General features: G+C 40.6%; 1 protein-coding gene across 5 annotated transcripts in view; it reads left to right on the top strand.

Annotated features, from left to right (window-relative positions):
- rgmb (repulsive guidance molecule BMP co-receptor b) overlaps positions 1-13,782 on the top strand; it is a 169,437-nt gene that overhangs the window by 55,039 nt on the left and 100,616 nt on the right. For 4 of the 5 annotated variants that reach the window (XM_078214728.1, XM_078214733.1, XM_078214729.1 and 1 more), the window contains exon 2: positions 11,079-11,206. The exons of the other annotated variant lie outside the window; for it this stretch is intronic. The gene's annotated coding sequence lies outside the window, so the exon portion shown is untranslated. The remainder of the gene's footprint in view (positions 1-11,078; positions 11,207-13,782) is intronic. 5 annotated transcript variants of the gene reach the window in all.

The raw sequence follows: 13,782 nt of genomic DNA, 5'->3' as shown, positions 1-13,782 counted from the left end.
AGCCATACCAAGTTGTGTTACAACCAGAAAGAATGCTTTCTATGGTGCAGCTGTAAAAGTTGCTGAGATTTGTAGCTGACATGCCAAATTTCCTTAATCTTCTGAGAAAGAGAGGCATTGGTGGGCTTTCTTAACTTAGTGTCAGCATGGGGGGACCAGGACAGGTTGTTGGTGATCTGGACACCTAAAAACCTGAAGCTCTCGACCATTTCTACTTCATCCCCATTGATGTAGACAGGGGCATGTTCTCCTTTACGTTTCCTGAAGTCGATGACAATCTCCTTCGTTTTGTTGACATTGAGGGAGAGATTATTGTCGTCACACCAGTTCACCAGATTCTCAATTTCATACCTGTTTTTGAGGGGCCAACAATTGCCACGCATTTTGACCATATCTTTCTAAGCACTGTAGGTGTTCTTTTTTTTCATGCGATGTTGGTGTGCTAGCAAGACCAGCATTTGTATCTACACCAGATGGACTGCAGTGGTTCAAGAAGACGATTAACCACTACCTTCTCAAGGGCAGTTACTTGTCATTGTTTGACATCCGATCCACTACGGTGGTGTCATCAGCAAACCTGAAAATTGTGAGCACTTAAACATCTGCTTCTGTAAAGTTCCTTGCAATATGGAAAGCCTTTGAGATTGAGAATAAGAGAATACTAGTTCAGAGACCAGTTTATTGTCACTATGCTTTCCAAATTAGATTGTTTCTTTTCAATAAGAAAGGAAATTGAGATGCCGGTTACAAAACGTTGTCCTTTTAGGTTACTCTGTTTGCATAGAATCATGGAATGGTCACAGCACAGATAGGTTCCGTTCAGCCAATCATGCTCGTGCTGGCTGTCTGTAAGAACAGTTTAGCTAATTCCACTCTCCTGCCTTTCACCTGTATCCCTATAATCTTTTTCTCATCATATAATTTTACAATTCTCATTTGGAAACCATGATTAAATCCACACACATCTCGATTTTCACTTGTTCTCAACAAGATTGGCTGAGAGCCCAGACCAATAAATGCATGAGCTCAGCAGGAATTCTGTTTTAACAAGTGAAGTTCGCTTTGCTTGTTTGACCTCTTTAAGCGGTTATAATAAGATGTTCTGTCCGTGATCTCTTTCGTCAATGTCTTGATGTGTATTTGGATATGATTAAGAGGGGTGAATTATTTGAAACCTCTGTTATTGATACTTCAGTGTTTTGGCTAACACGTCTTAAAGATTTAGTAACAGCAATGATTTTTCAAAGAACATTTCTGATTTTTTTATTTCTTAGCAGTTTCACACTTGCTATTGTTATTAAATGGCTGATTCATCATGTACATGGTGTACATTGGGATGGAAGGGGCATGAATTGGCATGGAGAATGAGGAGCCGTGCGGGGTGATTGGAAAGCATGAATTGGCACGAAGTTATGGAGTATATGAATGGCAATAGGGATTGAGTGGTGCGTGTGAGGGTTGAGGAGTAGAGGGGTTCATTGCTATTATTACAACTGGGATGAAATCTGAGAGAACTGAGTTAGTCCTTCTAACCAACTCACCTCCGTGCTCACCTGCCCCCTTGGCCGCCTCGAATCAGATCTTGGGACAGCAGGCTATCTAGGCATTCTGCACCTGCCTCCCTGATGCAAAAATTGTTTAATTTTATATTGCCTCCTTGTTTTTTTTCCAAAATGTATTACTTCACACTTCTACATTAAACTTAATTTGCCACATAGCTGCTCATTCTACCAGCTGGTCTGTGCCCTCTCGAAGTCAATCACTAATCTCTTCCAAGTTCACAATATTTCCATTGTTTGTGTCTTGTATACCCGGGGCCAGGTCATTTATATATATCAGGAGAAGCAGTGATCCTAATATTGACCCCGGGGAATTCCAGTCTGAAAAGCAACCATTTCTCACGACTCACTTTGTCTTGTCACTCAGCTGGTTTTGTATCCATGCTACTATTGTCTCTTTTATTCCATGGACTTCAACCTTCCTGATCTGCCACCATGATAAAATTCTTTGGAAACCCATGGACATCATATCAACCTCATTACCCTCATCAACCCTCTCTGTTAACTCATCCAAAGTAAAAGCTCATTGAAGTTGGCTAAACATGCTTTGCCCTTTAAAAACATGGCAAACAGGTGAAATGCCCTTGCACTTTCGCTGCTGCATGTTATTGACATGCATTGACAATGCTTTCCTTTTGAAAAACTGTATTTATCATATTGGGACAAGCAACTACCATCTTGATGTGACGCCTAAACTTTGTGCATGAGTTACAGAAATAATCCAGATTTTATCCTTGAATTGTTTCATGTGGAGCTGCAGTCACAGATCTCCTCGACTCATAGGCCTGGGTTTTCATCCTCAAGGTTAGTAGAGGGAGTCGGGAAAATTCCTGGCTCAGTCCACCCGTCTTGGAAGAAAGTGCTCCTAAAGGCGGGATCTGCATTGCTGGGGACAGGATGTAGGCTAGAGTTGGGCCAACTGACCCGGGAAGAAGTGAGGAGACAACCTCGTGAGCTTCTGGGTGCAGAGGTGAGTTGTGTAAATTTGAATAGCTGTCTGATCTCTTAGCCAAGCATATATAATGAGGCTTGGCTGAGAACCCAGATAGCTATTACAATATGAAAACATCTGCTCCCCAGGATAAATTTTGTTTGATTGACAGCTCAGTCTCGCTGATCTTTGTGGTCAATTTCACAATGTTTGTTGACGCAAATTAAGTAGTTCTATGTGTTTGTGGTTTCTGAACTTAAAAGGGCCTGGATGATTGACAGTTTTATTAGCTTGGCCCAGACTTATTTTTCAGAGGAGAAAATTATCAATGGATTATATTTTTTTCAAGTTTTCTTTTTGCACATCCCACTGGACACTCTGGTGTTCATTGGTTCTAAAAAGTATGCAGTGGGCCGATGGGCATGGAAGTGTCAGAGCTTGGCATGAAAGGTCTGAGGGGGTGGGTGGAAGGAGAGAGCTTGTCATAAGAGATATGAGGGGACCTTTCTGAGCTTATTTTCCGAAGGTTCACTCTTGCAAACTAAGGTTCATGACTCCTTTAAGGGACTGTGAACCACAATTCTTTAAAAGCCTTGCCTGAGCATAAAATCTAACCAATTGTTACGACACAGAGGTTGACCCTCTTTTGAGAAGTAACACCGAATCCCCCAAGAGGAATACCTCACCTTGTAATCTTTTGAAAGTGTGTGGGAAAGTGTGAACTGTCCTTCAGTAACATTCAGTGGTTAACTAACAGAAATACCTGACACTCACTTTAAAATGAACACTTAACAATTTATTTGTTCAACTAACAGGGAACTTTAAATAAACCAATAACACAGCAAATTAAATAAGATTCTACTGAAATGCTGTTCAAATAAGTACAATATCCATTCACTAACCAGAAAAAGTGGTGATAGAATTTAGTCACTCTCAAAAAAATACAACCAGGTTTTGTGTCTTTCAGAACCTTCTGGAGTTTCTCGGTTGATTTCTTTGTAAGCTCTTTTTGATTTGGGACTTTTCAGTGGCTAGATGGTGCGTTCTCTTAAGAGATATATAAAGCTGGCAGGGTGGAGAGCCGCTTTCTCCCTCTCGAGACTTGAGAGTTGGCAGTTGCTAACTCCTGTTTTCCCTCTTGCACTCTCTTTTATACCTGTGATGACCTATCAATTTTCCTACAATAGGATTGGTCTGATTTTTTTCAACATCATCAAAGTCAAATCTGATAAGTTCTTGGTAGCCGAGTGCCTGCTTTAAATTTATTGGGCAAAATTCAAACAACAACAGGTTGTCTTTGTCAAGACTACTGCTTGATTTTTTGATACAAATGTTTCAGCTTGGACTTTGGATGTACTTTGCATTTTAAATCTCCGAGCACTGAAACAAAACACCAGCTTTTAAAGAGACCACACAATGTTTTTTTTCCCTCTAGCATTTTTACAATTTTTTACATCTTTATCAACATCGCATTCCAACTTCACAAGCTTAACCTCACAACACAATTAACTTTATTTTTTTCTGTATAGGTGGTACCACACCATGGAACCATAGAATCCCTACAGTGCAGAAAGAGGCCATTCAGCTCATTGAGTTTGCACCGACGCTCCGAAAGAGCATCCCACCCATGCCCTCATCTCTGGCACATCCCCTGCGCATTAACCATGGCTAATCCACCTAGCTTACACATCTCTGGACTCTGAGGGGAAATTTAGCACGGCCAATCCACCTAACTTGCACATCCTTGGACTGTGGGAGGAAACCGGAGCACCTGGAGGAAACGCACAGAGACACGGGGAGAATATGCAAACCCCACACAGGCAGTCACCCAAGGCCGGAATGAAATGCAGGTCCCTGGCACTGTGATACAGGAGTGCTAACCACACCCTGCTGCAGACCTGCTGAGTATTTCCAGCATTTTCTGTTTTTATTTCAGATTTCCAGCACCTGGAGCAGTTTGTTTTTTTCTCTCTCGTTCCAATCCTGAAAAGAATAACACATTTGAAATCAGCAAGTAATTAGTCAGCACCTGCAACAGAAAGAAGGGTTAACATTTCAGCTGGGAACCTTCATCAGAATTTACATGATTTTCCCTAGATAGAGCATTTGCATTGACATCCCAGCTCCACCTGTTGCATTTGCAAAGTCACTGGCCAAAGCTCCAATAAATTAACCTCAGGATGTGTTACGCCTGACCCATTTCTGTTTTCCACAAGGCAGAGGCAGCAAAATGAGAGCTTTCATAAAGACTGTTTAGATTTTCAGGTGGGTTAGTGCCAATTGGCTAAAGTTGAAATTTTCATTCAAACCATTCTTTTCCGGGTCTGGGAGGAGCCCCCGTACCATCAACACTGCTCTTTTCAGCCATGGAGCATTAGAAGGTTGGTGTGGGGAAGCCCAGTGCAAGTTTTTACACTGCAGCCCTGGGGAACAGAGGTCGGTGGTGAAACAGAGGACAACCTTACACAGGGTAAAGTTTTTTTTTATAAACCTGTTATGGCGTTGTACCCTCAAATTAAGATCAGCTTTGTAAGTTGCTTGTAACTTTTCATACGATTTACTTTCTCAGTAGATATTTCTTGTATAAACATAAGCCCCACTCCTGCTGCCAGAACTTACAGTAATGCTACTGACAGTATACAGTAGCCTTTAGTAAAAAAAAACTGAAATAAGTTGTTCCACTATTTTAGAAATTGGATCAGGTTTTTAAAGTTACATTTTAAATTATTACTGTCTTTAATGTGCCAATGGTCAGAGTTGCTAATAAGAATCTGCGCAAAACAATTGGATATTTTGAAAAGACCTTTTTTAAAACATAAATGTTTTTCTTTGTTATTCGTTTCAAAGCAGCTAAGGTTATCCCAAAGTCAGAAATTCATCTTGAAACCTAATCTTTTATGGGTTTGTTTTTGCTGATTCATATTAACTCCCTGTGTACTGAATCAGCAAATGATGAAAATAGGTTGAGGCAGGACTAGGGGGCAGACACTAGGGTAATGCTTGAGTACTTTAATAACCAGAAACCTGTCATATCCTTCAGACTGAACCATATTCACATTTATTTTAAGAGCTCTTTTTTTCTCCCTCTTGTTAATGACAGATGGGATGTGAAATTTCCAGAGAACACTATTCTTTTGTTTCATTCTTCTGTTAATTTTGGAATCGGGTCCAGAGAAACCAATGAGATGAGTGTTAAACAACTGTTTGAGTAGAGGCGATTTGTCTAGTTATTCAATCCTCCTTGCAGACTGCATCTTCCGTAACTCAAGTGCACTGTGATCATTTTTTTTCTGGCCCTGGTTATTTCTTTTTTCAAACGGGAGCATTTCAAAATGATTAAGTTTGATAGTCCAGCCTATTTCCGACTTTGTACCTACAATGATGTGTACTTTAGAAAATGTGCTTTGCTCAGTGTTTGTGACACCCAATGGACTTGCTGGTTGACATAAAGTATTAGGATGCACTTTCCCCAAATCAGTTCTACCTTTGGAAAGAGAGGCGAGACCTCCAAATATGTCATCTCCCCTTCCTTCTGTCAGCTGGGCTCAGTCATAGCCGTCCAACCTGCAAGCCAGAAAGTTACGGATACAAATCCCACTCCAGGGACTTGAGCACAGGATCTGGTGTGAGATGCGGTGCTGGACTGAGGGAGTGCTGCACTGTCAGAGGCAATCCCTCTCAGAGCACTATTTTGAAGAAAAGCAAGGGAGTTCTCCCTGGTATCCTGGCTAATATTTATCACTCATCCAACACTTTGAACTGATTGTCTAGGTCACTAATACGTTGCTGTTGGTGGGAATGTGCTGTATTGAGTCATAGAGGTTTACAGCATGGAAACAGATTGGTTGCAGCATTTCTTGCATTTTTACAGTGACTACATTTCAATATGTACAGAATTAGCTGTAAAGCTCTTTCGGGCATCCTGGGGTTATGAAGGGTGCTGTGTAAATGCAAGTCAATTTTACTCCTGTGAAAGTGAAAAATCTGGCCAAGCTGGAGAGAAGGAAAACAAAAGACCGAGGTAGTGGAGGCATAAAATGTTAGAATAATTTTGTAATTCATTTGTGTTATTTTTTCTTAACAAAAAGGAATCTTTCCCTGGTCTCACAACAGGATTTGGTGCAAAACATCAGGCCCACACGTAGTAAGTGATAGTTATGGATAATTTATCGGCTAAAGAGTAAACCAATTGTAACAAGAGCAGTTTGAAGGATGTATTAGAAAGACCTTTTGCTCAGACCACTGAATATGTTATGAAGTGCAAATGGAATTCCTTAATTGTGGCCTTGGAAATAGTGTTAATTTATGTGCCCACTGACCTTGATTTCCAATTTCAAAAGTTATTTAGTGCGTATATTAAAGCTACGTAGATTGTGAACACAGCACAGAATCCCCCCTTCCTTCCACCGCGCCCCCCCCTCCAAAGCACAAATGTATATCAAAGAAATGAACACTGAACAGACTGGCTGAATTTAATCTGCTAGCAATTTGCAGGACGGGGCTCCATAACCCATTTCGGTAGAGATGGCAATAGCTGTTTCTACTCTGATTAATGGGATTAGTGCTCAAATGTGTTGAATTTCTGTTTCCTGTGTTGACTGAATTAATGAAAAATGTATTACCTGCGTACAACAGAAGAATCTTTACTCAGTGCAGCCTTTCTCATGGACAATAAATCATCTCTCCGATGGAGATGTTGGTTTAAAACTCAGTAGAGTAAATCTCATCGAAGTAGTACTTCCAACAGTCATGTAACAAAGATTACTTGTTAGTCGTGTGTTTTTTGGAACACAGGTGCAGTGGTTTGTGAAAAATGTTTTTTTTTAAAAAGGCACCAGGCTGTATCCTGTTTTAACAGTTGGGTGGTTTAATGGAGTCAGCCACTTCTATGATTCTGGATTATAAAACTGAGCTGCATTTTTGCCGAGTTTTAATGACTTGGGAGCCCTTTATAAATGGTGGGTGGTTCCTAATTCTAGGATTTCTGACCCCATTTATGGTGTCTTTGATTTTTGGGGATGTTTTTTAAGGGTGTGGGCTGGTTTGGACCCTGAACCCTGCACTCCCGATCTATATGGCTCCATAGGTATGTCCTAGTTCTCCACAATTTTCATGGATCAGGCCAGCTTTTCGATGAGTTGTGGTACACAGCACCTCGGGTGTCGTGAACATAATCTGCATGAGGCAACCTTATTTTTGATGAGCTGGACACATAGAATCATAGAGTGATCATGGCACAGAAAGACGCATTTGGCTCTCTGCAAGAGTAACTCAGCTATTCCCACTCCCCACCTTTTTCCTGTAGCGTTACACGTTTTTTCTCCTCAGATAAGTGCAGAATTCCTTTTTTGAAAGCCACGATTGAATCTGACTTCACCACACCCTCAGATAATGCATTCCAGATCCTCTCCATTTGTTGCGTGAAAGAAGTTTTTCCTCGTGTCACCATTGCTTCCTTAAATGGTGCCCTCTGATTCTCAACCCTTCCGTAACAGTTCCTCCCTATATAATCTGTCTAGATTTTTGAATGATCATGATTTTTGAACATGATTTTTGAATTCTCATGATTGGGAAAGAGCCACACACACGTGGTTGTAATTTTTTAAATGTTAGTCAGGCCCATGCACATGACCAATGGGATTTGGAGCTGAAGACAAAAGGCCCCATGTGCCCACACAAAAAAACAAAAACTCAAAAATGGTACAAAAACCCTGGGAGAAGCGAGAGACACAGAGGCAAAAATTCATGTATGCTGTTCTGAAAATCACAATATTGAAACCATGCCAATAACTTTGTATCTATGGTTATGTTCAGTTAATGCCTATGAGATTAGCAGTATGCTGAGACTTCTGTCCTGCACTTCAGCATTCTCCTGGTTTTTTTTGCTCATACTTCATTTTTCTACCTGAGGCAAAGTACTCAAAATGCTAATAGAAAAGTAAAATACTGCAGATGCTGGAACTGTGACGCAAGAAGAAAAAATGCTGGATATAAACTGATCTCTGTGAGGTTATCCATTTTGGGAGGAAGAAGAGAACGGGCAACTTATCTAAATGGAGAGAAACTTCAGAGTGCTTTGGTGCAGAAGGATCTGGGTGTCTTTATACATGAATCACGGAAAACTAATATGCATGTACAGCAGGTAATAAGGAAGGCACTTGCAATTTCCGAGAATGGGATTTCATTAATGAGTTATTTATGGCGGCATCTTCCTCTTTTCACCAAAAGAGGAGTTTAATTCCAAAATGTTCCTTTAGTTGCTGCGTTTGAAACTATAAGATGAATTGATATTATTCTACCTAACATTTTGGTGAGCTTCATGAAGTTACTGCATTTTAAATTACCCATTCAACTCACCATAGAAAGTTAAGTCACATAATCAGCAGTGTAAGTGCCATTTTAACCATGTGATAATTGTTAATAACTGCCAATCAAGCACTGTAACCCAAAAAGTGAACAATTAAATGGCTGGAATCTCATTCCATCAGGTTGTTGGAGATGTTAAAAATGTCAAAATATAAATTTAATAAAATGCTTTTCTTGTATTTCCTTTTTATTTCTTTCTTAATCCACCCTTTCTTTCCCTCTCTTTCCTTCTCTTTCTGTACCAGATTCAACATTAAGTTTCCCACTCCAATTCCCCATCTTCTCAATCCTTCATCTGTTTGTTTCGTAATCCTTTAATCTCATTGGTTAGACACTGTACATTTTGTACAGTCACCCCCATCCTCACAGTCTAAATCTTGTCCGACTTTCTTTGTCTTCAGCTCTGATGAAGGGTCATCCATACAAGAAACGTTGGCTCTATTCTCTCTCCACAGATGCTGTCAGACCTGCTGAGTTTTTCCAGCATTTTCTGCTTTTGTTTCAGATTCCAACAACCGCAGGATTTTGCCTTTATCTGCTTATTTGTTATTTACTAAAGTTCCCAATACCCTGTTGCTCTCTCTGTGCAGCAGAGGGTGGGGGTGACTGAACAAAATGTACAGTGTCTAATCAATGAGATTAAAGGATTAAGAAACAAACAGATGAAGGACTGACAAGATGGGGAATTGGAGTGGGAAATTCAATGTCGAATCTGATACAGAAAGAGAAAGAAGGAGAGGGAAAGAAAGGGTGGATTAAGAAAGAAATAAGAAATAAAAAGGAAATACAAGAAAAGCATTTTATTAAAATTATATTTTGACAACTTTGTGAGGATTTTTAAAAATAAATCTGAATTGCACAAACAAATTGGACAGGGCGTCCTGTAAGATATCCTGCTCCAGCAGAATCCAGGCCATTTTCCTGCAGTGCATTTATGATTTTAAAAAAAGATTATTTATTGTTTGTTTTTACTGGTTAAAGTACGGTAGAGGATCAGAAGGACCTTAGGGTCCGGGTCCATAGGACTCTAAAATCGGCCCCGCAGGTGGAGGAGGTGGTTAAGAAGGCGTATGGTGTGCTGGCCTTTATCAATTGAGGGATTGAGTTTAGGAGTCCGGGGATAATGATGCAGCTATATAAGACCGTCAGAGCCCACTTGGAGTACTGTGCTCAGTTCTGGTCGCCTCATTACAGGAAGGATGTGGAAAAGATTGAAAGGGTGCAGAGGAGATTTACAAGGATGTTGCCTGGATTGAGTGGCATGCCTTATGAGGATAGGCTGAGGGAGCTCGGTCTTTTCTCCTTGGAGAGACGTAGGATGAGAGGAGACCTAATAGAGGTGTATAAGATGTTGAGAGGCATAGATCGGGTGAACTCTCAGAGGCTTTTTCCCAGGGTGGAAATGACTGCTACGAGAGGACACAGGTTTAAGGTGCTGGGGGGTAGGTACAGGGGAAATGTTAGGGGGAAGTTTTTCATTCAGAGGGTGGTGGGCGAGTGGAATCGGCTGCCGTCAGTGGTGGTGGAGGCAAACTCAATAGGGTCTTTTAAGAGACTCCTGGATGAGTACATGGGACTTAATAGGATGGAGGGTTATAGGTAGGCCTAAAATGTAGGGATATGTTCGGCACAACTTGTGGGGCCAAAGGGCCTGTTTTGTGCTGTAGTTTTCTATGTTTCTATGTTTCTAAAAAACATTATCATAAATTTTAAACATTTGGAAAACTTTCTGAAGGTTTATAGTTCGAAATAAAAGATAGAAACTTCCAGAAGCAAGTTTGCCGCAGATTGTTGAGATGCATCTTATGTTGGCTGCTTTAGAAAGTGACGTCAGATGGCTTGAGCCAGAGAACTCTCAGCTGGTGAGAGATGTGCAAGTTGTTGTGCATGGTCTAGAGAGGACTAAATGGAGAATAGGAATTAGGAGAGTTTCTTGATGTGTGCGAAAGAGGATGAAGCATTATAATCAAGGGTAATAACGTATTTAATTTCTGATTTAAGGCACCGATTATTATATATTAGAATCACCACCTGATTCTGGTTATTCAGAAAGATTTAAAATTGCTTCAGGATAATTAAAATCACATTTTAATGACCAATATTGATATTGGTAAAACAGTATTTGAATATTTCAACGTCATCATTATTTTCTAAGCTTTTCCTAATAAGTTATTTATTAATAAATACAGTAGCTTCTAATACTTATCAGTCCTGTTCATCAGTTTTGCAGTTCTATTGAAAACCCTGAGACGCTGCCATTATACTGGTCCAACAACATTGCATTCTGAAATGGAGAAGGATTGTATGCAGGACTTGACTTGTGTATCTCCAAATGATGGAATTCTGAAAAGTAAGTTACCAATTTCCATGTATTGTCATGTTGGAGTATTCCTTCTAACAGCTGCTTTCAGCTATATTAATAGACACTTGGAAACAGGCCACTCACCTGCCTTCTCAGTTGGAAAGAGAGCCTGCCCTGGATGTATGCTCTTGGCAACAGCAGATTGTACATAGAGCTTCAATGGAATGCAAAATGATTTCCAAAGATTTGTAATTTCCTTTGACTTTAACATTTGTGCCATGCAAGTGCCAGGCAATGACCATCTCCAACAGGATAGAATTTAACTGTCGCTCCTTGATATTCAATGGCATTGCCATCACTGAATTGCCTACCATCCATATCCAAGGGCTTACCATTGACCAGAAACTGAACTGGACTTGCCATATAAATACTGTGGCTACAAGAGCAGGTCAGAGGGTAGGAATACTACGGTGAGTAACTCGGGTGAGTAACTCACCTCCTGACTCCCCAAAGCCTGTCCACCATCTACAAGGTGCAAGTCAGGAATGTGATGCAATACTTGTCTCGATGTGTGCAGCTCCAACAACACTCAAAGAAATGCAACACCATCCAGGACAAAGCAGCCTGCTTGATTGCTACCCCTCAGTTCCTCCATCACCAATGGACAGTGGCAGCATTGTGGATCATCTATGATGATGGACTGCAGGAACTCACCAAGATTCCTTCCACGTCCACTGCCATCTAGAAGGAAAGGACAACAGATACCTGGGAACACCACACCTGGAGGTTCCCCTCTAAGTCACTCACCATCCTAACTTGAAAATATCTCGCTGTTCCTTCGTTGTCACTGGGTCTAAATCCTGGAATCCCTCTCTCACAGCACAGGGGGTGTACCTACACTAAATGGACTGCAGTGGTTCAAAAAGCCAGCTCACCACCATTTTTTCAAGGGTAGTTAGGGATGGACAATATGGCCACATCTTGTAAATTAATTAAAAAATATATCCCCGAACCCTAAATCTATATCTTTGTAAATGTCTTTTGTATTATCTCTTGTTCTTCTCATGTGAGCCCCAGTAATATGGTGATCAGGATTGTATGCTATCTGTAATACTGCAGTAGAATATGCAACATTCTATCTGCACTTTAAACAGTATTTTCTACAATTGTGGCATAATCTCCTTACTCTTACATCGTAGAGCTTGTCCAATAAAAGAAAGTATTTCTTATGCCTTCCTGACCATCTTATCTACTTGTCCTGCAATCTTCAGGCATCTGGAGACATACCTATCCCTATGTTCCTGTACACCTTTCAGCATCCACCCATTTATTGTATATTCCCTGGCTTTGTTCATCCCTGCATCCCACCCCCCACATTTCTCTAGATTGAATTTCACTTTTCTGTGCATTTCACCAGTCCATTGATATCTTCCTGCAGCCGATAGCTTTCCTCTTAGCTTTTCTTCTTATGTTCCTCACTGTAAACCACAGTTTTTGTAACATCTGCAGATTATGCCCCTACATTTAAGTCCAAATCATTGATACATATCACAAACTTCAAGGGACCGTTACTGACCCCTGGGGAAGCTCACTGGAAAGATCCTTACAGTTAGAAAAACATCTTCAAAACTCCATAAAAGTTGAGGAAAAAGGAGCAGAAGTAGACCATTTTCCCCCCTAACCTGATCATGACTAATCTCCCTCAATGCCATTTTCCCGCACTATCCCTATATCGCTTGATGTCTTTAATATCTAGGAATCTAATGATCTCTGTCTTGAACCTACTTGGTGACTCCAAATCCCTCTGGGGTAGAAAATTCCAAAGAAATTCCATCTAATCTTAGTCATCATTGGCCTACTGAGGCTGTTTCCTGGTTCTAGAACCCCCCACCCCATAGCCAGGGAGACCAACCTTCTTGCATCTAACCTGAAGAGTTTTGTATGTTTCAGTGAGATCATCTCTCATTCTTCTAAACGCAAGAGAATCTTGGCCCAGTCTCCTCACTCTCTCCTCAAAGGACAATCCTGCCACCTCAGGAATCAGACTGGCGAACCTTCGTTGAGCTTCCTTTATGGCATGTATAACCTTCCTTGGTTAAGGAGATCAAAATTGTACACAGTGTTTCAGGTGCGGTCTCACCAATCTTCTATACAATTGCTGCAAGACATCCTTACTCCAGTACTCAAATTCTCTGACAATAAAGGCCAACATTCCATTTGCCTTCCTAATTACTTTTTGCACTAACATGTTAGCTTTCAGTGACTTATGAACAAGGACACCTAGGTCCCTTTAAACATTGACATTTCCCTACCTCTCGCCATTTAAGAAATATTCTGCATTTCTGTCTTATGATCCCAGCTGATGTTACTACTGGGTGGTCAGGCTTCAGAGTAGAATCCTGGCTCGCTTGATTGTAACTTTTATCATTTGTAAAGAGACATGGATGACCTGAGTCGCAGGACAGCCAATTAACTAGTAATAAAAGAATTCAATCTTTATTAAACAAAAGAATATTCACTATAATACAATATTCCTTCATTCCAGCTACACCTTTACGTATGTATATAGATTTGTAAGGATAATACAACTTGCAGAATATATCTTGTACTCTAATGTTCTCAGG

The sequence above is a fragment of the Mustelus asterias genome, chromosome 6, assembly GCF_964213995.1.
Source record: "Mustelus asterias chromosome 6, sMusAst1.hap1.1, whole genome shotgun sequence".
Classification (NCBI taxonomy): Eukaryota; Metazoa; Chordata; class Chondrichthyes; order Carcharhiniformes; family Triakidae; genus Mustelus; species Mustelus asterias.
The sequence above is the reverse complement of the archived record's forward strand: the minus strand, read 5'-3'. Positions and strand labels throughout refer to the sequence as shown.